Source organism: Pelodiscus sinensis, chromosome 13 (genome assembly GCF_052426305.1).
Source record: "Pelodiscus sinensis isolate ZL-2025 chromosome 13, ASM5242630v1, whole genome shotgun sequence".
Lineage (NCBI taxonomy): Eukaryota > Metazoa > Chordata > Testudines > Trionychidae > Pelodiscus > Pelodiscus sinensis.
Window position 1 is genome coordinate 7,478,317 of NC_143064.1, and position 27,715 is coordinate 7,506,031.

The window sequence follows — 27,715 nt, forward strand, 5'->3', positions numbered from 1 at the left end:
ACACTGTAATAAGTGGATCTAAGTATGTTGACTGCAGCTATATTATTCACAAAGCTGAAGTTGCATAACTCAGGTTGATGGCCCGCAGTAGTATAGATGAGGCCCAAGTTAAAGCAGCTGGAAGCACAGTTATTTCAAGTACCCCTTCAAACTGTGTGATGCTGGAGTCGGTTGGTTTGTTTTTGAAGCTAAAATAATAATCAGCAATTTACCTAACTGAAACTGAACTAACTGGAATATGCATCTTTTTTTTTTGCTTTCTCTCTAGTTTTTTTAAACGCTAAACACTGTCAAAACTAGAAGTGGTATGCATTTGCCAGCGGCAAACTGTTTGCAGCACTCAGCCATCAAAACTTCAGCCTCTGCGGCTTCAACAAACTGTGATGAGCTGTATCTGCACATCAGCCCAAAATGTTTCTATCTGTTCAGACAAAAGCAGCAGTGTAATGTGAAAAAGAGGCTAGGTCTAGACTGCGACATTGTTGCGGAAAAAGCTATGCCAATTTCGCTCTGCATTTTGCGTAGCTTTTTCCGATTTTTTTTTGTAAGAGGCTTTTCTGCCATTTGGCCCTGTCTAGACCCTTGTCTAGACAGGGCCAAATGGCGGGAAAGCCTCCTCTTTTGGCAGAGCTCTTAAGCCTCATGAAACAAGGTACACAGGGCTCCCCGAAACAGTGTGTTTGCTCTTCCGCGAAAAAACACCTCTGGTATCCCACAAAAACCCCGTAGTCTAGAGGGACGTAGCCTGGGGTGGCAATTTTCCATTTACACAGATAAACCTCATTGAATTCTTTACCTTGTTCTAAATTGGAAGGATCTGCACCTCAGCAATGACTGATGTAGTTTAATAATCTACTAATCTAGGAAGACTCTCCATTAAAAATAAAGAGAAGAATTCCACTGGGCATTTTATGACTAAGTATAATTACCGTGAAATGGATAAGTCTACATATTTACGTGTTTTAAAAAATGGCAACGGTGCACAGTCTGCAGGTGGAAGGTTGGCAGTCTTAGGATACATGGACAGTGAAAAAAACAGACAAGAAGCTCAATTGCAGATATGGTCAAGGAGCAGGTGCCCTAAGACAGTTGGGGAAGAACCTATCACCACATTAAGACATAAACATGTGTAGCATATTCCTGAATTTCTGTCCTATGGGCCTAATTGCAGTCTGGAGGCCAAATCTTTACAGGGCTATATTCAAGAAGAAATACCTCCTCCTGAACAGAGAATAATCTAAGAAGAACGGGGGCCATATCCACCCTAAGAAAAAAAGGTCTGTTTTGTTTTTAAGGCAGAATTGAAAGCAAACATTAACATGCTTCCCGCACACTGCATAAAAGATGAGTGACCATTTATAGCATTATTGATACTATTATAATTGCAACAGATCTTGTACAAGGTGTATATCATGTAAGGCATCAATGGGCAAGTTACAGTCTGTCAAAAATGATTATCCAGATTAAATCCACATCTCAGCCTCATATCTAAAGTTATGAATTTTGGCTTTGTGTTTGTATCTCGAATGTGTTTGTTCTTGGTATAACACCCACAAGAGAGTCTACATCCAGTTTCACCAGCCCATTGTGAATGGACTATTTAAGTTTGATGGGTCATACAGAAGAATTAAATCTCTTGAGAGCTCTTCTGCAGGGTGCTTCAGACAGCAACAACCCAGTGGTCACCTTTGTGATTCAGAAAAACATGTAAGGGCATGTGATCTGGGACTACATCTTTGTTAGTAACTTTCCATACACAGGCGGTTTGTTTGGGACAGTAAATTTCCATGAATATGGCAGAAGATACAAAATAAACCAGAAACATCTCCCTTTTGACTCATTTCTGCTCCAGTTCTCTGGACTCTTGATTCACAGCTAAAAGGAGTCTTTTGAACAATAGACTGAGGATCTTCCAGTCTTTTTGGAAGTTACCAGAGAAACGTTTGAAAGCCACTCTGACCCCTGCTATAATCCTGATCTATGAACAATGAAAATCACTTGTATGTACATGATTCTTTAATCATTCAGTAAGTCTTCCTTTTTCTTTTGTTAATAAAATCTTTAGTTAGTGCTAATGATTGACTGAAGATGGTGATATCTGAAATATATGTAAGATCTGAAATATATATTGACGGGGGTGGGGGAAGAGTCTGATCCTTTAGGACTGGAAGAACCTTAAGGATGGTGAATAGGGTTTTCAGTAACCTCTCACTATATTAGATCTGTTTGGAAGAGTGCTAGGGCTGGAATGCCTAATGTGGACTGTGTTTGGCTTCTGGTTAACCAATGTTGTGCTACAGAATCTCCTTTTTTACTGGTTTTGTGAATCTAAGTACAGAATAAGCTCTGTTTTGGGGGTTCGTCTGCCCTGTTTCTTATAGTCTGCCCTGAGTGTGGCATTCTCAGTGTGGTCCATCCCAGGCACCCAATCAAAACTACACAGCACATTACTTATTCAGTATCTGGTTACTATTCATAGAACCTGGCTGAAGGTTCTGGCTTGCTGAATGGATGGCCCTGTTTCTTTAAATGCACGAAAAAGAGTGACCACATTTCTAACTACTTACCCCCTTCTGGGCGCTTCTCTTGTGTACGTACTTGGTGTGAAAGCTTTTCAATTACAAGGATAGTCCACACTTTACTATGCCACAATCCGATAGGAGAGGCTTGTCTGTTTCTAATAATTCAAAGTCCAGCTGCTACCAAAAAAGAAATCAAATGTGTTCTTATAGTGTGATCTTTTGCTGAAGAAACGGGTAAACAGGGTTGGGGACATTTCTAGAAAGCCAGTGTTTTGCCATCAGATGAATCTCTCTAGTAATTTCCTCCTCAAAGCATCTCATTCTTGGACACTACAAACACATGCACAAGTATTTTTGTATCAGGGCAACCTGAACCATGACACGACATTAAGTGAGTGGCAGGATGTGCTGTTAAAATTCATATGGAAACACTGAAAAGACAAAGGGTGAGTCGTAAAGTGTTGAATAAGCCTATCAAAAGTGGGGTGAGCTCGCTTTCTCTAATTTGGTTAGTTGTAGTTTTATCCCATCCTCGCTAGGCAAAGTAAATTTAAGGGGAGGGCTTATCTTGCACACCTCGTTTGTGTTAAACACTCCAACTTGCCTTCTCTACACTGGGATTACACATTTTAAAAAACACTCCATTTCTCTTAGTGTAGACATAGAGAAAGCATTGGGATACAGACTGCTTTGAACTTCTTCAAGAAAAAAATCAGTGTGGACTAGCTTACTATTCATGTATTCCCAATTCGCAGGAGAGTGCTTCACTTTGCTAAAAGAAAATTTCAACTTCTCAATTAAGAAGCAACATAGCAAAGACGTCCTTTGGGATCTGCCAGATTTATCTGGAAAGATGGCTGACCCAATAGGGGCAGAGGGGCTTTTGAGGGAAGAAGACGGAGTATGAGGAAAATTAGAAGGATGGGGCTACATGGATTCATCAGGCACATGGAAATATCCACGTGGAGGGGAGTGCAGGGAGAAAGGCTGAAAATATATGTTTTACAGTGAAAGAATGTTAGTGATCAACTAGAGAGAGCACATTATACAGAGGTTTGCTTTTTGGGGCACACAACATATTACCCCTTGTTAGTTTACAATGGAAATGTGAACTTTACCATTTTCCAAACAAAATTATACAGGTATCGTCTAAGGAAGTTATATACAGTTTTTATATTCTCAGAATCCAACCTTGCACCCACTGAAATCAATGGCAACGATCCCATTTACTTCAGCGACATGGGATTAAACTCTTCTTCTCCCTGTTTTTAGCATTAGTCATTATATCCAGATGACTCACTCTGTAGATGAATCCTTGTCTGATCAAGTGTCAAATCACAGGGACCCATAACTGTATTAAAAAAAATCTGTTCTCTCTAAACTGTTTTATCAGCCACTAGTGTTGTCAATTGTATTGCTTTAAGTTTGCATTACAAAAACACAGTGACTATTAACACATGCTAAAAAAAAGTGCCTAAGCAGAAAATTTTTAAAACCAATGAATAGCCTCTAGAAGCACCTTACAGACTAAGAAAATATGTTGATGGTTTTGTTAGTCTCTAAGATGCTGCTAGACTATTGGTTGGGTTTTAAGTCTTTGTAGTTACAGACTAACATGGCGACCCGTGTAATGCTAATCAGAGTTACCTTTCCAACTCACAATCTGCTTGTACTGCACAACTTCAATCTGTGCTGATTTGACAGATGAAGGTTACATTGTGAACGCCTACAATGGGAAAGCTGCCCGTACCAAACACCGGGGAGGATCACAGCCTCCCTTAACAATTCAGAACGCACTGCCTCTTCCCTTTTAATTATGGATGCATTCTTACATTATGACTCCTTCTGTCACTTCCTCTATTCTAATTAATCTTCTGCCCCAAGTAACCCTGCAGCACAACATGTAATCCCAACTGAAAGTACCTAGAACTACAGGGTTCTGGGGGTAAATGCAAAAATTCAGCACATCATGGTTGCTGGAAACAAATATGTAGTCTCAGAACATATCCACCTAAATCAACTGGAAATTCAACATGTATTGCCAAGAAGCATCTTCTTTAGTAAAATGAGCTTTGCACTTTAACCTTAATAAGCTTCTGTTTATAAAAGCTTGACATCTTTACCAAAAATTAAAGGAAAATATAACACTAAGACACACCTAGGAAAGTGACTTGATTTTTTCAGGTTGACATTCATATGCAATCAGTCTCAGGAAGATGGATGAAGCGTTATAAAACTTTTATTAAAGCTTATGTTAAAATGTACATCTAGGTGTTGTGTTTAGATTATCCACAAAGACCAAGTTTATTAAAAGTAAAAAATACATAGAGTACACAATCAGCAATAACCCAAATTTACATGAATAAATTTAAGAAATCAGTTTAGCTATTCGCATCGTTATGTTTGGGTACATCATTCACGAAAAGATAGACGGAGAGTTAGTTGTGGAAAGACAATGTATCAATGAGTGAAAATTGTCCCTCAGTAATTGAGAATTTAGGATAGGTTGTCCATTAGAAAAGAAACTAACAGAAAGTATTTGAGTTATTTTCCCAACCGCACTATGCTATACCTTGTTTTCATTCTAGAGCTGTCATACAGGCTATTTGGAAAAGATGACAAGATTCTCCTCTCATTTACACCAGTGTAATATTAAGTGATCTCACCACAGAGAACAACAATTATGCCAATGTCCAAACAATGCAAGCGAGATGACAATCTCATCTAGTACATATCTACTTTTCCATCGTACGCTACGAGATACTAACAATCCTTATGTTTCTTTCCATGTGTGACCTGATATTACCCTCGAGGAAAGCAAAAGGGAATAAACCAATGTTGGCTCTGCTATTTGTCAGTGAGCTAATTTGAATGACCAGTCTCATGTTAAAGGGCACAGCTACGCCCACGAAGCGTAACAACTTTGCTGTATCAAGACTGGTGCACATCCTTTTCTAAGAGCCTGTCTACACTATGGAGAAGATCGACCCTCTGGAGGTTGATCTTCTAGTGTTCGATTTAGCGGGTCTAGTGTAGACCCTCCCACCCCAAATCGAATGCTGAGGGCAGCCCCTACTGGCATCCTGTACTCCTCATTATGCGAAGAGTAAGGGAAGCCAATGGGAGCACATGCTTCCATTGACCTCCCACAGTGTAGACACTGCAGTGGCTCAGCTTAAGGTAAGCCTATTCCAGCTACGCATTTTGTGTAGCAGAATGGCGAATCTTAAACCGACCTAGTGTAGATCAGGCTTAAGAGTTCAGCTACATTCTGTGCTAACTGAATTGGCTGTTAAACCAAATTTTCTTCATAAAAAATTGCATTTGACAAATGTATTTGGAAGAACGGGACACTGCCCCCTTACTCCTGTGTTGTTCTGCTAGCAGGAGATTCCTATACGGATGCCTCTTAATTAGTCATGTGAAGACTTAAGCAAACCACTTCATGCATACTGTTTAGCTGTAACTTTCACATTCCATTTAATGACAAGAGTTATCAACTAGACAGCTGAAGAAAGAAGCAGTTCTTTGCCTTTCTGGTTTTTAAGTTGGAATACAAGGGCAGCTCTTTCATAGCTGCTTGTAAATCAAACGTATCTCAGACTCAGCACTGTGCCATCACTCTTAGTTCATTGTACCCCACTTTTAATGCCTACAGTATTATTGTAATATATTTTATAGTCCATTAATTTCAAAGTCCTCTGGCACCTTTTGTAGTAATGCCTTAGTCTACATTAATTTCTTGTGGCAATAGCCAAGATGGTAAAGTGTAGATACGATCCACTGAACAAAAAGGGATGAATTTGCTATTTAGGCCAACTGAGATTTTAAACACACACTCTTTATATCTTCCTCTCTTTTAGCTTCTAATGATGGCACAGTTGTACACTGATCATAAGCTAACAAGAACTACTAGTGATACAGTGTACAAGTCCTTGAATCATGATCCTTCGCCATATGATCAACCATGTTCGCCATAGTTTTGCACTGGTTTCTGCTTCCGGTTACTTTTCTCTTTTAAATCCTGATGGTTAGAGACACACACAGACAGACTCAGGTTGTTTCATCAGGGTTGCATTTTGTCAAGGAAATATGATTAGGGATTAAGCAGCCTGGAGTGAAAGCCTTTGATTGTGTCAAACCTGTAACATGACTCTCCCCAAATTCTCAGCTCCCATCAGATTTCAGTGATAAGAAATACAGAAAATGAAGCATTTTTGGCTTAATCCTTAAAATATTGACACTCCCCTACAAAACAGAATCATGGCTCTAACCTTACCTTTGTTGCTCTTGAATGTTACATATTATATGGCCTAATACAGCATTAGTTCGTGGGCTCGTACACACTCGGTATGGGAAGGAACTAATGTATTCATGTAATCTAAGGTGAGTAAGGAGCAAAAATGTTCAGACATGCAGTTTGAAGGTCTCTCCCCATTTCAAAACTGAAGGCTTTCTAAAGATACTCCTAACTCTCTGAACCCTCTACTTGAGCAATTAAGCCCAAAATACAATCTCTTAGGGGTGCTGAATTGCTACATTTAACCTGCTCAAACCCAAAGCACTAAGGCCCAAGGAAAATGGGGTGGATGGGAGACAAAATTTGTGAAACTCCTTCCTCTCCCACATTCTCCATCACTTCACCCTAGGCCCATCTAATATATCTTCTGTGGGTTTGTGCCTTGACAGTCACCTGAAGTTTCTAAGTACAAACAACCCCAGAAACTGCAAGTGAAACCATGAATTCTGTCCATTTTTAAGGAAAATGCCATAAGACCAGCCCAAGTTAGAGTGAAAGAAGAGCAAGAAGAATGATTAAAGGTCTAGAGAACATGACCTATGAGGGAAGGCTGAAAGAACTGGGCTTGTTTAGTTTGGAAAGGAGAAGACTGAGAGGGGACATGATAGCGGTTTTCAGGTATCTAAAAGGACATCACAAGAAGAAGGGCGGAAAATTGTTCTCCTGGGCCTCTGAGGATAGGACAAGAAGCAATGGGTTTAAACTGCAGCAAGGGAGGTTTAGGTTGAACATTAGGAAAAACTTCCTGTCAGGGTGGTGAAACACTGGAATAAGTTGCCTAGGGAGGTTGTGGAATCCCTATTTCTGGAGATATTTAAGAGTAGGTTAGATACACATCTATTAGGGATGGTCTAGATCAGGGGTGGCCAACCCATTCTGGGCAAAAAGCCAAGATGTCAGTGGATCCAGCGCAAAGAGCCGGGGCAAAGTTGTTGAGCAAAAAAGACTGCCCCTTTAAGAAAACGCATTTAGAGGCTTTTTGGCCACATCGGGCTCCCGCCAGCCGGCACCATCTTTAAAACTCCACCTTTAATGGCCACGCTGGATGGCTCCCCTGCACCGGTGAGCACAGGAGGAGAGGGCCGTTTTCAGGTGCGCGGGGGTGGCTTTACGAGCTGCGCGGGGGGGGGGGGGGCTTCGAGAGCTGCACCCAGAGGGGCAGGGGAGGGGAGGAGAGCCGTTGGCCACGACTGGTCTAGATGGTACTGGGTCCTGCCATGGACTCAATGACCTCTCAAGGTCCCTTCCAGTCCTAATGTTCTATGATTGGCTCATGAGCCTTAGTAGATTCCTTGTTGAACCTCGCCTGAGTGGAAAATTGATAACAAGACAGGAAACAGTCATATTTGGGGAGGTTTTGGGTCTGGCTGTGAAAATGTTACTCAGCTCTAACTACCTCTTTTCATCCTACTAGTTTCATCCTTCCCCACAAAGCACTATCCTCTCCATGTATTAACTAGAACTGAATCAGAGGCTGGTTGTGCCTTTATTGATATCCTTTCACCTTCAACATCTGACCCTGAACCAACAGACACTTTCACATACTGTCTCCTCCCCATCCCCCAACCCTCTTTGAACAGTGGTTGTGGCTCCCTGATGCTGTACGCTAGCAGGAAACTCAAGATATATTTTTATTCTAGGGCTTCCAAAACACAGTGACATTAAAAACTGTGATGGAAGTCAAAAGGAATTTTTAACATAGACTGCAATGGGACCAGACAGGATTTCATCTAATCTTTTATTATTATGGACGAATGGAGTAAAACAAAAAATGTTCAGGATCTGGAGAAATATCCCCAAGAGATTATAACAATGTTAGCGTGACTCAGCCGCTGCTGAAATCTGTTTACAGAGAGATTCCCCTCCGTCCTATGGACTCAGTGTTCATCACACATTCATCATTGTAAATTGACAATGTAAATGCTGACACATACAAACGACATTAGAGAAAATGGTGTTCTAGCTACAGAAATGCATTTGCCATCCTTCCCCGCTTTCCATACTTCTAGATTTTATGTAAACCCTCATTTTTAAAGCCTTTGTTCACATTTAAAAGGCCACCTGGCTGAAAGCGTGAAGTGTAGCATGTGTTTCCACTGATTCTAAAGTACTCTTTACTAAATCTCACATGTAAGTGTATATAAGAAGATGTTTGCTACCGACTGTATTAAAAGATGATTTTATCAGCTAATGCAGGAAAAGTTTCAATATGCAGAATTTTTAAAAAACCTACTTTAATCCACTCAAAAACGATATTTTTCTCTTTTAAAGCAAGTATCTATATCGCTGAGATAATACTAATCCTCAGTCACACATCCTGGTACCTGTTTGAACAATTAAGCCCATGATCTTGCGAACTCTTAACTTTAAGCACTTGAGTGGTCTGTGCGGATTGAATCCTGGGTTCAAGCATTTTCAGAATTTAATTTATATGCCCAGATTGCATTGCTTTGTCTGTGTAGTACGGGGTGGGCCATAAACGGCCTGCGGGCCGGATGTGGTTTGCCGGGTTAGTCCGTGGCAGGCTGCTTGCAGCTTCCATTGGTTGCGGTTTGCCGTTCCTGGTCAATGGGAGCTGCAGGAAGCAGATTGGATCAGGACCCTGCTTCCTGCTGCTCCCATTGTCGGGGAACGGTGAATCATGGGAGCTGCAAGCAGCCATAGCTGTGGACATGCAGTGGCCTGTGGGCCAGCTATTGCCCATCCCGGGTGTAGTACCAAATACAGCAGTAACACTTCTACATAACCGCATAGCGAAGACAGCTTTTTTTAGCATCACTGTGGTGCTCTTTCCTCCTTAGATATTCATGTTAAAAACACTCCCCCACAACACAGTTTAGCCTGAGCAGATCAGTCTCATCACCATGGTTTCTTCCCTCTCCAAACATGGCCAGGGAAAGCAGACAAAATGACGAGCCATTTTAGGGGGTCACCTCCCCATGTGATGGAAATCAAAAGGAATTTTTAACATGGACTGCAGTGGGCTTTGGCTCTTACAAATCCCAGCATCCTCTTGAGCACAGCAGAAGGCTCCAAAGGATTGAGATGGTGCTCCTCTGGCACCTGTCTGTATTACAGAGGGCAACAGCAGAGTGGCATCCAGATTACAGTCGTAACACGACTCTAGGGGGAAGGGTTCTTCACATGGGACCAAAGCAGGATATAACTCTGGGGTGCACGGTAAGTTTTGAATGGCCACTTACCCCTTCTTCCCCACTCACACCCGTCCAATTATTATTCTTAAATCCAACTGCACCTTGTTTCCGCACAGATGCATGTTAACCAGCGAGCTATTTAACCGCTCTGATGCTCATGCAACAAAACCATGGACTAGCTCTTGAGTGCTGAGCATCAGGCTAGAGGGACAGCAGTCCAGTTACTGGTTTTGCTGCCAGACTAGAGTCGTCAATCATAACAGAAGTAGTTTAGAATGCCCCGTATAAAGCATGTGGCTCTGTTCAGGATTACACCAGAGGCTCTAGTTCCTCTTCTGAAATCCCCATAAAAGGAGCGGGACAGGGAGGAGAGAAAAGGGCTAGAAACTTAAAGCTGATTTTGTGCTCAGCAAAGTAAACCAAATCAGTGTCAGAGGAACTCTCTGAACGGACTGCGTGGCTGCCCACTTGTTTCCATTCTTTCCTCGTACGGGGGTGGCTTCGAAAATGACTCTAGCATTACTAACCACAGTCCGTAGCAATAACAGTCAGCGTGTGAGGAACATTTCAGCATCTGGTCTCTCAAGTATTTCAGAACTCCAGGTTTACCACAAAAGGAGAATAAATTCACCACAGGAGTGGCTGGGTTAATCAGACAACTGATATCTGCTCCTACATGCAGCCCAGAGTCTCTCCTCTCAGGACTGGATTGCATATGGAGACGACAGCCTGGCACTTTACTCCTGGAATCCGTCTGTCATTGTAATGGGTCAGGGAAGGGAATTATGAAAAGGAATAATTTGTATTCATTAAGATTCTTGGCTGGGATTTTCAAAGAGCCTAGGGGCATTTGGTGCTCAACCCCTGTTGAATTTCAATGGGACCTAATGCCCTTAGGCCTTGTTCACACTAAACGGAAGATTGTCGCTGCCACGACTGATTTTCTGGACTTCAATTTAGTGAGTCTAGTTAAGACTCACTAAATCAAACTCAGAGGGTGCCCCCTGCCAGCATCTGGTAGTCCTGCTTTTGCGAAGAGCAAGGGAAGCCAACGGGCACATTTGCTCCTGTCAGCCTCCTGCTGGGGGTGGGGGGGTGCCACCAAACTCAACTTAAGGTAAACTGACTCCAGCTATGTACTCTGCCTTAAGCTGAGCTAGTGCAGACCTGACCTTAGACTCCTTAGGAAATCCCACCCCATGTGAATTTTACAAATGGCATCATAGTCTCCCCATTGACAGGAGCTAAAAAGCTGGGTTAAGCATTCCACTTGTTTTCAATCCAATAACTAACTACTATTAATTATTTTGTTTAATTTTTGAAAGGTTAATGATTTGGAGACAGTCTTTACAAAGAAACAAACTTCTTCTAGTCATCAGGTTTCTCTTCCCTGACAACTTCCAGCTGCACAGTGATGTAATCTGACTGCTACACAGTGTGGAAAACCCAAACATTTGCAACTTATAGGTGGGGCACAGGGACGGGGGAGGGGAGGGAAAGGAGAAAGCTTCTACAGTGAGATCACCAATTTGGGGGTGGAGGAAAGGTGTCAGAACTGTGACAAGATGAATGTTAGTACAATCCTTGAGTTGCTGCCCTTATTGTGGATGAGGTGAACAGTGTATCTGAGGTTTTCTGGTTTACTGACATATTTTCCTTTTCAAATGCAGCACATGATCCATCAAGGATCTTAGTATTATTCATTTACTATATATTTGAGAGAGCTTGTCTGTGTGTTTCTTCAAGAACTCCTAAACAGTGAGCACTATGACCACTAAATTCAGTTCACAGCTTCCTCTTATCATAACTTAAAGCAATGGAAGGGTTTGGTTGTGCCAGGAAAATGGGATCTGCCTGGAATGGAATTGCTTCTCATATAACTCAACAGAAAAGAGACAGAATCACCAGGCAGGTGAAAGGGTCTCACTGGGGAGCCTCTCCATCTGAGACTGCCCCAGCCGCAAGCCACCCACCCCCAGGTGCCCTTGAGGGATGGCGGGAGTTGAAGTTCCCCTCCTCTGATTTGTACAGGGACCTTGCTGATTGTTCCCGTTTGTCAGGGAGCGAGGACAAAATGTAGTTTTCTGCATTCCTCACTCTGGCTGGGGAGTGCAAGGAGCAGACGGACCAGGACCTGCCGGGGAACATGCACCCCTTCCCCGGCTGTGCCCGCTGGAGCTGCAGCGGCCATGCACAGGTGCTTCTCACCTGGTGCCAAGCTGCTGCAGTGAGAGAGGGCTGGAATTGTTCTTTCTCCGCAGGGCAACTTGAACCCCTCATCCCCAGCCCCACCCCAGAGCAATGATTTAGATTAAGCATGGGCATTTTCCTTTTATTTGCCAAAAACCCCCACAAAATGTAATAGTTAAATACCCAAGCAATACTGGGTTCACCTGCCAGTATGATATATTCACAGTACGTAACAGCAGTGTCCGGGCTGGGGTAAGGAAGAGAAAAATGACAGGCGGTTTTGGCTTTCCAGAGTCTTCTTTCTACAAAACTTAAGTGTAATTAAATGAGAGGTTTCTTCCATACTTAAGACACGATATAGTGAAACACCAGGTTTGGTCCTCTCTTCGCACAATCGGTGCCAGGATTGAGCCCTTGTTTGAAAGAACTGAAAAGACACAGGTGCTCCTGAAATGCGCTGACTTCTTTTTGAGCATCACTGGCAAGGTACCCTCCCCTTTCCTAATACAGAGCTTATGCCATATGCGAGGCACAGACTGCTGAAAGGCCAGAAGATTTAAGAGCAGTGGTCACTAACCAGTCGCTCGGGATCTACCGGTAGATCTTGGAGCCTCTCACAAGTGATCCTGACTGGTTGGGCCAAGAGGTTATCAAGTCCAGCACTTCAGCTGCCTCCCCCGACCCTGACTGCTGTGCATCTCCTGCCCTCTGCCTTGGAGCTGACCCCTCAGAAGCCTCCTCCTTTCTGTGCAGGAGAGGGAGAGGAGGGTGCTTATGTCAAGGTGCCCCCTCTCCCACCATATTTCCTATCTTCACAGAGTAGAGAGGGGGCACAGCAGGACTTGGCATGGAGTTTGCTGGCTGCTTTTGGGAGTGGTGCTGGGCCAGGACAGGGGTGAACCTGCCTTAGCCCCCTGCACCATCATCCAGGAGCCACCAGAGGTAAGCAGTGCCCAGCTGGTGCTCACATCCCGAAACCCTACCCCAGGCATGAACCCCCTTCTACACCCCAAGCCCCTGCCCTAGACCCAAGCAGCCCTGCATCCAAATGCCATCCCAGAGCCTGCACCTAGAACCCCCTCCACCACCCCAACTGCCTGCCCCAAGCTCAGCTCAGAGCCCTTCTCGCACTCCAAATCCCTTAATCCAAGACTAGAGTCTGCACCCCAACCCGCTGCCCCAGACTGGTGAAAGTGGGGGAGGGAGGGAGGATGGAGTGAGCAGGGGTGGAGCCTTGAAAAAGGGGCACAAAGGAGGTGGGGCAAAGGTATTTGGGTTGAGGTAGAACTTGAATTGCACTTTAATTTGAAAAGTGATCTTGTGCTTAAAACAGCTGGAGACGACTGGCTTAGAATGAACAAACCAAATCAAAACTGCTCTTGCTTCTTAGTTAGGACATTTCAGTTTGCCCACTGGAATTGTTCTGCTCTCCATGAAAACTTTCCAGGCCAAGAGCACATTTTGCTGCTCACCGTGGAAAGCCACAACAGTAAAATACTAAAACATTTTTCTACATTAGCTTATGTTGGCTATCAACAGATCTGCCACTTCATCAAAAATACAGTAACTTCTTCAGAAGGGTCTTAACCTGCTGTCAGAAGTACATGTTGGGAACTGCCCTGTATCTTACGCGGGAAAGGGAGAGGGCAGGAAATCAAACAAATCTGTGTAGTAGCTACCTTTCAGAGAGTCACAGCCAAGGCATGTCACGTGTTGGAGGGCAGGACTGAACTTGAAGGCTCGGAAGAAATGTAACACCCTATAACATAGAAGGTATGCGGGAATTTCTCCTGTAAGGTCATGATTAGGTGGCCTAGTGAATTTATTATAAAGAACCAGAGCAAGACTGCTGAATTCTGATTGGACAATGACAAGATCTCAGAAAATCTGGGGCAAAAGTTTGAAATTCTCTGACATTTACTCTTCGTGCTTTAATCGAAAAAGTTGGCCAGACATAGGAAGCCAATTCTCTTATTTGTTTCCAAGTTAATCCAGATCACAGAGAGGAATTTAGCATTCCCCTAACACAGCTGAAAAGAATAAGATTCCACTTCCAGATGAATGTTTGAGCTCGTTTCTTCACCAGGTATTCTCATCCTTAGTTCAGACAAGATATTTGATCTCCCACCTGCAGCATGATGCGCTTACACCTCCTTAACTCAAGTCCTTAGCCAAGCTTCCCTGCTGAGCTAATGGGCCTCTCAAATTCCAATGTTTAAAATTGTTTCCTGAGCTCCTCACTTGGGATCATGGTCTGTTTTCAGGGGCACCCATGTAACCCAGAACCAATGTTCCCTGTAAACTCTGCAACTGAAAGGCCACCCAGGAGAGATTTAGAAATGTGGCAGAATGTGTTTGTACTGGTGGTGCCCGTCCACATAATTCTTGGTGCACATAACAAAATTTATTCTGCACATGGATGGAAAAGCTTAGAGGGAACATTGCCCAGAAGTAAGTAATTCATCAGAGTTACTCCAGATTCTCACCAGATCAGAATGTGACTCTTGGTGCATCCAGGCCAACAGTGTCTTGTTTTCACACAGATCCATCTTAACCAACGAGCTATTTAATCTGGCTGGCATGGTTGTCAGGGAAGGGAACATTCTTCAGCCACTCTTTTAAAAACAGAGCTGCCTGCAGTTGAAGCAACTCACAGTGGCTGGATATAAATTGTAGTTGGCACTCTCTGGTTCAGCCACTGGATGAGCCAGACATGATGTGGCATGATAGAGACAGGGAAGGTGATGTCACCCTGGCTAAACCTGAAATTTCCTCCCCCACCCCATGCTCAGTCAGAGAAATTTAGTAGGCTCGAGCCTTGTGGGTTTTGGTAGGAATGGACATTTAGTACTACCGGTTAGATTTATTTAATTCAACTTAAGTAAGAGCCCGTCACTGAGGTTCTTTCCTGAACATTTGGGATGCAGTATGGTAAAAAACCATTTTCAGACTGATTCACACGTAAAACAAAGATTTGAATATTCCACTTGGTTTTTTTGTAAATACATCGTTTTGCAGGACCTACCAAAACCAACACATTGTATGTTCCTTCTATTCCCTGTGCAGAAATACTATTCCCAGAGCACTGTATAAATATCAAAGGTGCTGGTGCACGAAGAAGCACATGAGTGAAGAGGTTTCAAGCGTTCTGCTTTCCCCCATTTTAAAAAAAGCCATCTTAATTTTGCTTCGATCCAAAACCCATTGTGTTTTCCTCCCCTGCAGGCTTGATTCTTCACTTCCTTGCCCCTTGTGCCATCATTTTGGACCTATGTGAAGTGACAGAAGGAAGTGGGAGTAAAACAGTGCATTTCTAATCTGGGAGCATTTTCATCCACTTTGCTCAGGTGTACATGACAACAGAAGGAGCAAGGCCATTGAATTCAGATGTGCATTACATGTAGTTCTCTAATGGAATCATCCTTCTTTTCCTGTCTTCCTCCCACATTGGAATAAGAAGTATTTATTTCTATTAATTTAAAACAAGTGAAGAAAAAAATAGAAAAGTAAACAAAAGAGAGGGATCAAATCAGTCCTTTGCATTTAAAATACACCGACATTTGATTTAAAGGGGGTGGAGGAAGGAATAAAAACATCTTGCTATTGGACTAAGAAATGTACAGTTTGTTACTAGGCAAAAGTATCCAGTAGCATTACTATATTTAACTTGTGCGTAAGAATGTATTAGTTCTTAACACTGAATCCATCTGGAAATATTTTGTAGTTCCACATTCATATAGATGTAAAAAGGAATGCATGGGAAAGAACTATGATGACATCATCGATGGACTCTTCCATTTAAAAAGTTCCTTCTTTCGGCATCTTGTTTTGTATTCCTTTCAAGGGCGTTTCCTTATTTTTGCATAGCAGTATATTCATTTTGCAATAGTAAAGAGACTAACTTTGAAGTGCCAGGATGAGTAAATCACCCAAATAACCTCCTTGCTCATTTACAACACAATATTTCTAATCTGGATAATCAAAACTGAACTACTGGGACAGGAGAGGAGATTGCAAATAAGCACATTAAGCATTCGCCCGAAGTGGTGCTAACCCCACAAAATGAGTTCTCATATACCATCGTTGCACCAGTAGCAAAGCACAGAGGCTAATTTTTAAGAGCCTGATCCAAAACAAGGGATGTTAACCATTCCCCGGGAGCAGTCCCTGCCTGCGGCCCATTGTGATGGTGAGGGCTGCTAACTCCCAGCGCGGGGCCGGAAATAGCTGGACTGGAGCAGTCCCTGCCTGTGGCACAAGGCTGCTTTAGCCCAGCGGGATGGAGATGCCCCTCCACCTGCCCCTGTTCAATCGGTTAACCAGTCAAACTTAGCATTTAACCAGTTAACTAATTAAACATGATTTTACATCCCTATCCAAAATAGGGATGTAATAGTGCAGTTGATTAACCAATTAACCAATAAACAAAAGCTTATCGGTTAATGCTTTAGACTACAGGCATTTTCCCCTCCTCCGGACAGTAAATATTTTAGCAGGCTGGCCAGCAGCCTGGCTCAGTCCTGGCTTGTGCTGGGTCTGAGACCCACCTCTGCTGCTGTTCTGCATTTAAAGTGTATTAGAAGCCAGATGGGCAGGCAGCCCAGCTCAGTTCTGGCTTGCGTCAGTTCCAGGAGCTCAGCCTCCCCTACCAGACAGGGACTGCTGCCACCCAACGCTGCTTCCTCTGTATCAGAGGCAGCAGCGTGGGGTGACAGGCAACTGGTCCAGGAGGGGAGCTGTTTTTTAATTGGCTCCACTCGTGGACTGGCTCTCGCCTGACACCTCACGCTGCTGCCTCTGATACAGAGGCTGCTGGCCTCACCCCTGGGGACTATAGAATAGTCGTGTAACTGATAAAAATTCATGAGGTTAATCGACTATTCATTCACCAATATTTACTCCAAAACCCACTGATGTCACTTGGAGTCTTTGCGTGGATTTCAATGAGTACTGCATCAGGACTCAAGTCCCTGGGACATTACGTCCTTCAATCAGGAAGGGATTAGGCGGGGTCTGATCCTGGCAGATGTGAAGCACTTTTCTCTTCCATTGGGAGCTGAGGACTCTGCAGCATGAAGGAGCAGGCTTCTGGTTTGTGCATAACCATGTGCAGGCATGCTCAGGATTCACACTCTGGTTTCAGAGGCTCTTTTGTGAATTTTTGACAAAGTTCATTATTCTAGGCATAGCACTAAAACCCAAACAATCTGGATTGCTTATTAATTATGCCAAAGTGGAATAATAAAAGAGGGCAGCATCTGGCTCTATCGCTGCCTGTGAGCGAGATGTGCAATTGTGTGTCTCTGGGAAAAAAAAAAAAAGATTTAACTCTTTTTGCAATCACTTGAGCTCTTTGACTGAGGGGGGGAAAATAACTTTTCTGCGGTCATGCATGTCCTTTACTATGGAATTGTCTACAGTTAAATCTCTAGATACTAATCAATGAACACAGAGGAATTTTTGCTCTTAAAAATATGTAAGCTCATCTCTATGTGAGATAGTGACAGCAAACCTAACCAGTATAAAGCGCATTCACAGCCCCTGCAGAACACCAAGGGCACACAGCTAAAGGCTGAACAGAAATGCAAACCATCGGCAGTGTAAACTGCAAATGCAATTTTTCCTGTGACAATGGTGACGACAGGAGTGTGACTTTATTCCAGTGGTGAATGAAACGCTAGTGGGAGTTCCTCTATAGATGTCAATGGGAGCTCGAAAAGGTGTGATTTGCATCCAACGTTTCTGCCTTTAACTATGTGAGAAGGCAAGAAACTGATCAGAAAGGAGGAGGCTAAGCCTGAAGCAAAAGCCCAGGCCTTACCTCTGAAGTGCCATGCTCGTATGACGTTATATGCTTTCTCCTGTCTTGACTTCCCATATTTAAAAAAAATCTTACTGAAAGATGAAAAAAATACCAATTTTAAAAATTTGCTAATTTAATCGAGCTAAAAGTAAACTCTGGAAGGAAATCTTTGGCTGAAAAGCTTTCTTCAGTTCTGATCCTTTCCTCCCACACTTACAGCCCAAACAACCAGCTACAAAAACAGATTTCCCTCTGATTTCCAATTAAAAGTGATTTTAAGTAAGTGATCTAATTGTTGACTTGATAGCCTATAACACCAACGCCGTCAGCAGGATTTCCAAAATGCAAAATATTGACAGGACAGGATAAACATATCAACGAGGGAGTTATTAAAATGCAAATTACCCGCCTTGCTGAACTGCTCTGTGTTGCTACATGGGACATCAGCGTCTGAATCCCGGTCTCAGCCTCTTGCTAACTGTGTCAGTGGGGGATGGCGGCAGGGGGGTGGAGTGCAACAGAGGACAATAATTGGGAACAGTACTGACTGGATGCAGAGAGCGTCCCTGTCTAACCCTCCGAGCCAGAATCCACTTGCATTAACACGGGGCCCACAGCGGAATAAGGGAATTTTTGTTTTGTTTTGTTTTTTTGGGGGGCGAATTAAATGGGCATATAACCAGGCCTTCAAGAAGGTGCTCACAGAAGCATTCCATTCTTACTGGATTTCAGACCCTACCAGAAAAGATCCTGCTGCTGAAACAAGCCACAATTAATACGTCAGACAACAGCTATGTGCGGCTAGGGGGGAAGGGGAATTTGCTCTGAAAATGAATGGCCAGAAATGGATTTTCTTTCCCTCCATTTTCGTGACATGGAGAATCACAGGGAATGCTAGAGAAATGTTGAATGAAGACTTACTCAAAACGGGGGCTCCGAAGAAGGGGGAGGGAAACCCTCCCCATCCCTCAGAAGATCTTAGTAGTGTTTTCTCTCACCACTCACCAAAAATCTGTCCTTTGTCAGGACATGAGCCCAGCAAGAGCTTGTGAGCCATATTTGGATTGGAGGCAGTCCTGGCTGAGAGATATATAACGAGGCATGTTTCTGCCACAATCCAAAAGCATTTAATTTTTCCCCATTCTCTTTTGAAATTCCACGCAGTGGGTTAAAATGTGGGAACAATCTGGTGATTATTTTAAAACACATTCTGATGATGCAAATCTGTCGGTAATGGGTGTTTGTGTGTATCCGCATGCATTTGCGGAAGACAGCGAGCAAAATAAATCCCACCCCGGCTGGTGTTGCATAACATAAGAAAGTATTTAAACCCAAATTATAATTTCCATTTTAACCTCATTGTCTTCAGGGAACGCCGATAAGCCCATGAGCTCATTTTAGTCATGTGAACGCTACTGCTACAATATCTAGAAATAATACCAATTTAGAGGTAACATCCACTTAACAGGCAAATTCTAACAGAGAGATTAGTTAATGGTACAATTAGGCTCAACAATGTAAAATTATAACTGTACATCATGCCAGCTTACATCTTAAACTGCAGCAATTCCACGTTTTGCCGCCATTCCTCCTTATCGTTTATTATTTGTGTTATCAAAGCATCTATGAGCCCCAGATATGGACCATGAGACCATGTGCTAGGGCCCGAACCAACACGGAACTAAAAGATGGCCCCTGCCCCAAAGCGCTTACATTACCTCAGAGGCTGAGATGGGAGATCTTTGAAGAACTTTGAGCCTAATCATACCGACACAGCACAAGATGTTGATCTGATGATTTAAAGGGCGCTTTTCTCTCTGAGTCAGTATGCCCTGCCATACTGTTACAAGGCACTCGGCTGCCAGAGCTACATCTCATCCAAAAGACAGTAGGGAATCACAGATTCATAGAACTGTACAATGGGAAGGAACCTCGAGAAGTCTTCAAGTCCAGTCCCCAGCACTTAAGGTAGGACTAAGTATTATCACGACAAAGGATAAATGGACACAAATCAGACATTAGAAGTAGTAACACACATAAACTTATAGAACTTGGGAACATTTTAACTTGCCCAGTCACTCAACCATGGATTTAAAAGTAGCTATTCTTCTACAAAGGAATTTCACTGACCAACTACAGAGAGACCGCAGAACTGACATTTATCTACAGATTGGACACTATTGCCCTGGGCTTGAATAAAGGCATTAACTGGGTGGCGCATTACAAAGCCAATTTCTCCTGCCTTTAACATCCACTTTTTCACATCAAAAGCTATACGAATGGGACACATCCAGATCACTAAATTAGCCTCATTAACATAGGTCCTCCAATTGTCCGGTACTACTTCTGCTGTTAATAAAAAGCAAGAGATATATGTATTTCCACTCCAACTCATCCGATGAAGTGGGTTTTACCCAGAAAAGCTCATGATACTATGTATTTTTGTAAGTCTCTAAGCTGCCACAGGCCAACTCATTGTTTTTAAAGACTAATCCAGCTACCCCTCTGAGGCTTTTTAGCTACGATTATGATTGCCTCTAGTTATTAGGGATCTCATAGTGTGTGTGGAGTGCTAACCTGGTCACAGGTCATTAAAAATCCCATTGACATTTCAAGTGCATCCATAATTTTTCCTCTATTATTTTCCAGCCTAAATTCTTGGTTGTAGTTGATGCATGCTGCTCCATTTCGCTTACAAACCAGCTGGATTCTGGTGGTAAGTGATGCGACTCACACACATTACTTACCCACCTTGCCAAGAATGAGACATAACTAGTCCCACTGTCTGAAAGCCTTTGCTATCATCAGATGAAAAGGCACCATGGTAATACAGTTTCCATTGAGTACTGTATGAACAGTCAATGTGGAATTAAGCAGGCAAAAAGTTGCCAAACCTCACTGATTGTCATTGAGCCATACTGATACAAAACCATTTCTTCATACAGTCTTTACAAAGAAAAAAAATCTGAACTAGATTGAGCTTAAACACATACTGATAACTGCAGAGATATGAAAACAAATTGAAAACTACCAAAGTGCACTTGAATCTGCTTGGCAGGACGGTGGTAATGCGCTATTGAATTTGCACAGAAATTAGATGCCTCGTTAACTGTGGCTAGATGCACAACTGCTAGAAATTTAAACTTCCTCTTTTCCCCAGATCACAACAGTCATTACAAATCATGCAGATGAATGAATGCCGAAAAGACACTCGCAGTTCTGCAATTTTACAATGATGAATCCAATAGTAAGTGAGGGAGGAGGGGTAGCAGGCGTAGTAATCTTTATAATCAAAAACACATTTTCTGCAAAGCATCTTGCTATTGTTCATATGTAAAGTACATTGTGCTGCTGTTCGGTACTGCACTGTTCTGCATTTTGTAGATAGGGAGTTGTTTTATTACACATTCCCTGATTTGTGACTCAGAAATACAAACAAACAACCCCTCGCTCCCAAATGGATGGGGTTTTTTTTCGCTTTTGAATGACCACTCAAGGAGCATGGCTGGATTATAGCGTGCTGCCCTGGTGGTTCAAGATGTAGCACTTTCAGTAGAACATTCCTACTGCATAACATTACCTCCGGGCGGGCCAGCCAACGGTGGAGGGGGCCCAGTGATTCAAAAGGGCCTCAGCCAGAGCCCTGAGCCCTTTTAAATCGTTGCCGCAGCCCCATGCAACGAGCAGCCTGGGGGAGCCTAGCCCCAGCCCCACACTTCTGCCTGAGGCCCCCGCTCCTTCTGAAGCCACATAGTCCCCTCCCCCTGCGCCCTATGGCCCAGCGAGACTGTCGACCCTGTTGCCCATAGAAATTACTAACTAGTTGTTAGAGGAACTGAAAGCTGGATGGAGTGTGTGATCCTGAAACATGCCAAGCACCTTTAGTTTGTCAATGGGAGTAGAGGGAGTACAGGATGGGCCCTTTTGGACGCATCAAAATGTCAAAAAATCTACTGTACCTCCTCCCAGGGCCTTCCTTCTTCCTCCCCGAGACAGTTTTCACAAACCGGAAGGTTTCTTGGCGAGCCAGACGTTTCTGTTCTCTCCCTCCATTTGTCTTTCTGACCGACAATGGTTAGGTGTGGCGCAAAACTGCGCTTTACTGTTTGAAGCAAAAGGTCTTCCTAACACTAAAAAAAGTTACTAATTGATGGGAGTAGCCAGGACCACGTGCAGGAAAACCTCGCCTGTTGCTTATCAGTTATGTTGGCCCCATTCCAAGAGTAACTATAAAAGGCCATTACAGTGTGGAAAAGGAGCTGCTGTATTAGAATATACTGAGTTAATTCTATTTACACTGACATTTTCCTGGGCTAATAGGCTAGCTGAAACTGCATTTATACCACTGTATAAATATAGTATGATGCACGACTGCAGACCGGTTTCTAGCATATGACACCGGGGCGACAACATTCAGGCAAAATTAAAATCTCTCAAATATAAAACCGGTGACAACTTTTGAGTGGTCACATAATGATGTTTACCAACACCATGTATGTGAGTTCAAATAAAATTCCCCACCACCATGGCAGGAAAAAATATTTAAAAGTCAAAAATTCCTGGCTCGCTACATTTACTGTAATTGTCCTTTATAAGAAGAGCCCTCTAGTTATGTGAAATGACATTACCTCACAGGCTCCCAATTCTATGAACAGGAAGGAAGCAGACACATCTCTTTAAAGAGCTGTTTCCTCTCTGCTTTATTAATTTCAGAGATTAAGCAAGCCACTCCTTTGTGGCATAATAGAGCAAGATAGAGCCATTGTGTTTGCACAGACTCCTGTTAACTGCTTTTTTTTCTTTTTGCATGGCAAGGGTGTGATAGCATTTTCTCCTCAGATGTAAAGACAAAACTTCTGCCAGCTTTAATTCCCCACCTCCTTTTAGTCACAACTACAGCACAATTGAAAAACACACAGTCAACTCCCATGTTCCCACCATGAGAATTTCAGTGCCTCACCGGTACAGTTCAGGAGGAAGAATCTACAGTCACATAAAAATGAGCTTATTTGGTTTTTTGGATCCCTAGATTGACAGGACTTATTTCAATCAGGAAACCTTTCTGGACACATGCATCTTGCCGTCCTGTCTTCAGCCACACTGATAAAGTGGAGACAGGAAATTTACTGCCTGCAATTCTGATTGTCACAGTCTCACTTAAAAAAGAAAAACAGTGTATTACCCTTTCTCCTTCACGGCAAAAAATTCCTTCAGCTCGTAAAGGATACCTGATAACCTTTGATAATACGGAGGCTACTGCTTCTCCTTTTCACCAGAGCACATTTGTGTTTTAGGCAGGAATGTTAGCACTACAGTCAGCCACCACCTCAGAAGACTGCCTGATCCATGAAGGTTTTTGGAAGTGGGGTGGGGAGTGACTGGAGGAGCGGAGAAAGCTTCACACAACTAAATAAATGTAGGAACCTCTGTTCTGAGTCTGGGTTTTCAGATTTCCATTCATACAGTCCAACAGATGACTGATCCTTCTTCTTAAGGTTCCAGAGTTCTTTTCAACCTGTTAGGCAAACTATCTTGAAAGCACAAGACCTTTTCGGAGTCAACTGACAGAGGAAATACTCCTTTGCGGGGGTGCACAAAACAGCAAAATACTTTAGACCAGTTCAATTTTTTTTCAGCAACTAAACAGAAATGTCATCAACAGTGAATGGATTTCTTTTGAGAAGGGAGGAATTAAAGAAATACATGGAAATGGGTTTGGATTTTAAGCATTAAAATTACAAAGAGAGATCTTCTGTTTGGGATAGCAATATCTGAACCAGGACACTGTTTTTACTGTACCTTTCTTGGAATACAGATGGTGGAATACAAAACCTATCTAGATAAAACAATTTGTCTATTCAGCAGCTTACTTTTCATGAGCTGTATCATCTTTTACAGGTTGCCTCCCCCCAACCCCATCTTCCTCCTTTCCAGGCCTCACGCAGACAAATAGAGAAAATATAAAGGGGTTCTGTAAACAAAGGCCTGATTCTCTAGAACAGGAGTGCAAACACCTAGTAACACAAATATGGCATTTTGGGTATGGCAGTGATGAGTTACTCTGCTAGTAGCTTTAAGGCTTTATTGCACAGGCATGGCTCAAGCATCCAGTCTTTGTAACAACCCAAAAGGAAATAATTCTAGACCATGAGTCTTCAAGAACAGTGTTTCTCTTTAATGAATTATTTTTTCCCTTTAACTTTCAAGCATGTTTCATGCAGGTGAAAGATGCCAGCTGGACATCAGTGGTCACACAGAGGACTCTGAACAGGTACAAAAGGGGTAGCATCCTTGCAAAGTTTGACTGATTCATGAGAGAGAGAGAGAAAGAGAGAGAGTAAAGTGGTTAGCAACAACATTTGGTTACTATTCATCTGGGCAGGATTTGAATCAGTAACATAGGGCCAGATGCTCTGTATTTCACTTCCAGTCCCCTAGTTCTCTAAATTAAAACTCAAATCTGTTGTTTTTTCTTGCAGTTGGTCCTAACGTAGCATGCTATTCTTCCCCTCTGCTGCAGCATCTTGCTGAGCCTTGCATCTTTTAAATGCTTATATGATTCAGAAGGCGTGTCTCAGTGGTCTTGATAGTTCCATTGGTGAACCGTATTCAAGCATAACTTGTGTTCAGCATCATCAGTATCACATCTTGACCTCAGCCTTTGAATTTGCTCTCCCAAATCCCCAGAATTTCATCTTGATGATAGAGCTTATGCTGTTTCTTTTATACCATCACCTGATCGTGGGTCCCCTCACTTTCTCTGCTTTGGGAAGACCGGCACAGAATCTACTGCACACGTGGCATCTTGAGTTTATTTTGTTGGCTGGAGCACTCCTCCTCTAACGGCTGGGAATAAGCAGCAGATTACTAACTATAAGTGGAACTACAAAGAAACACAGCTAAACTTATTCCGTATTGCGTGCCTGTGTGGGGTGCCAAAAATAGTAACTGTGTGAAGCTGAAAATATGAACTTTTGAAGCGGGGCAAGTAGTAGTGGCTCGGCTGGTTTAGTATTGGTGTCTAATTCTTAAATAAGAGCTCAGTCCTCTTAACCTTGCTATATTTGTTGTGAGACACCAAGTTTGGCTCTTCAAAAGACCTCTGACGTACCATCCCAGTTCCGAGTGGCTCCGAAGGAGCTGTGTTCAGACCTCCGTGGTCGGAGCAGGGGTGTTTATCTTTACATAGCAGAATGGAAACAATTCAGAAAGCTACCTGCGCAGTCTTGAGAAAAAGACTATCCAGGGACCAGGCAGGATTTATTACTTTTAATATCAAAGAAGATCTCCGAATCTACCCTGCCCATAAACTTGGAGCAAACTGGCTTCAAGTCAATGAAGAAAGAGACACAAGGGTTTAATTTGGGGGGCTCACAAAATCTGAGTATGTGACAATATTAAAATGATCACTCAAACCAACCCATCTCTCTGACACAAATCTTTGTTCCTTTCCTTTATTAGGACACATTTCTGCTCTCTGATCCACCTTTCAGAACACTGTCAAAGGGAACCAATGCGCCCTCAATGTCTGATACAGTCGGCCAATGAAAGGCGTAAGTTTTCTTCCTCCCCCTCCCCCAACACACAATATTGTGGGTGAAGTTCACTCCAGTCAAAAATGCCTGCATCAGACTGAATACAGTCTCACAGCATCACTGAATACAGTATCACAATATGAAATTAAGCAGGATGGGGAAGACCCTGTGCATCAGGACAAGTTTCACGCTCATTCTGTAAACATTTGGCTATGCGTAAAGGCTTCCAAATTCAGGAAGCCCCAAGGAATGTACCTAAAGCCTTGTCTATACAAGAATTTTCCCCCAGTTTAATGAAAAGTGTAAATTTAAGCTTTTTTCAATAAACAGGTACACACCCCTTACAGATGCTGTTATTTGGGTTTAAGGAGTGCCTTATTATGGTTTCACTTAAACTGATTACTAACTGACTTAAAATGAACCAAATAAACACATCCACACAGCTCTCTACACTATTTTGACTAAACTGTTGGTGGTGCGGGGGAAGTCATATTTAGTTAAACCAATATAACTTTTTCATTTAGTTAAGTCCCTCAAATGGTGTTCTGGATAACTGGATGTTCCTGACTTGAGATTCAGTGCGGAATCAGACATTCTGAGAGCGTTTAATCTCATCTCCTTTATACCAGTTAAAATAATTGCAGTAAATATGCAATTTGTGAACATTTGTACATATCTTTATAAGACGCCCAGTCCCTTTAAACAAAAATTGCAAAATAAATGCAGACAAATTGGATAGATCACAGCACGTTCAGGGTTCAGTAATTCATAATAAATTGCCAATCCTGTCGTGCATAAAGAAATCTTTTGCAGTGTTCTGCCAGACACAGAAATGCAGATAAATAATTACAGCAGAGAGCTAATAAATATTTCAGCTTAAAAAACAGGTTATTAAATTGAAGGAGGCCCAGGAAGAAACATAGTGAAAGCATTAGCTATAAATGAAGTTTCTTAACCTAATTGTCAAGGGTTGAGAACATGCAGGCCGAAAGCTGTACAACCTTTTTTGAGAAAATAAAGGTTTGAAATGTTCCTCCTCTAGCGTGACCGAATTCCTTTTGAATGTGACCCCAATGTGCCTTTCCTCTATCTTTATCTGCCGACACAGCAGAGGCGTTGACCTTTCACCAATGACCTGCGCAATCAATAAACAACCTACAAACTATCTCAACAGAGAAATGGTCCAAGCAATGGTTTGTCTTACATCTCCATGGCACCAACCACTGCTATTAATGAACCTTTTCCTAGGATCCATGGCAGAGTGTCAGCGTGAATCAGTGGACAATATTGGAGTCAGACACTGTTTTCTTGTACATCCCATACAGGCTTAAACTGGTTAGGTATCTGACTTGCTATTGGATGCCATCACAAAAACGGGCTTTGCACGTTACAAACCACAAATATGAATTCTGTAAATCTTCTTGATTATTTAAAGTAATTTCCCTGGTCAAGTCAAGTCAAGTCAAGTCAAGTCAATAAAATAAAATAAAATTAAAATAAAATCCAAGACCTATAGAAGCAGGCAAGATTTACTGAAATATCAGTACTATCTGAGCATTACCTGACTACCCTAATTATAAATAAAAAGTTACACCCTGTCACTCAAAACCACCTGGAATGAAAATGAAGTGACAATAGGTTAGAAAAGAAAATAAAACAGTAATCTTGTGACCATTCAACTGATATTGCCATTCAGTGGTATTGCCCTGTAAACCCTCCCCTCCTACATTATGTTACTTGAAAAACAATTAATGTAAAGTTTGTATGTTGTATTGCATAAAAAATGGCTTGGGTTTTCAAGAACACTTAAAAATAGAGGGGGATATTTGGATTCAAATTTGACCCACATTTAAAAATAACTTTTATAACACTGACGGCTAATAAAAAAGGTTTTCATAGATTTAAAGAAGTTACAGAAAGAGAGAGAAGCATTCTTTGTCATGCTTACAGCACAAACATTACATCATTGAACTAGTATAGAAAAAACTAAAGCTGTGAAAATTATTAGAGACCAAATATAAAAAGAAGTGAAACACATTATCCATTGACAAACTGAGTAAATACAAAAGAGAAACCATCAGCATAAGCAGTGAAAATTAACAGATTATCAAAGACGAAAGAATGTTAATCATATAAAGTGCCTATTCTCGTGACAAACAATACATCAGACGCAATAGACATGAAGATGGTTTGTTTAAATACATTTTTAA

At 42.4% G+C, this 27,715-nt stretch overlaps 1 protein-coding gene across 4 annotated transcripts in view; it reads right to left on the reverse strand.

Annotated features, from left to right (window-relative positions):
• Positions 1-27,715, reverse strand: part of MAMLD1 (mastermind like domain containing 1) — a 428,240-nt gene that overhangs the window by 56,524 nt on the left and 344,001 nt on the right. The window contains exon 1 of one of the 4 annotated variants that reach the window (XM_075941088.2): positions 21,930-27,391. The exons of the other annotated variants lie outside the window; for them this stretch is intronic. The gene's annotated coding sequence lies outside the window, so the exon portion shown is untranslated. Of the gene's footprint in view, positions 1-21,929; positions 27,392-27,715 lie in introns of those variants that run through there. 4 annotated transcript variants of the gene reach the window in all.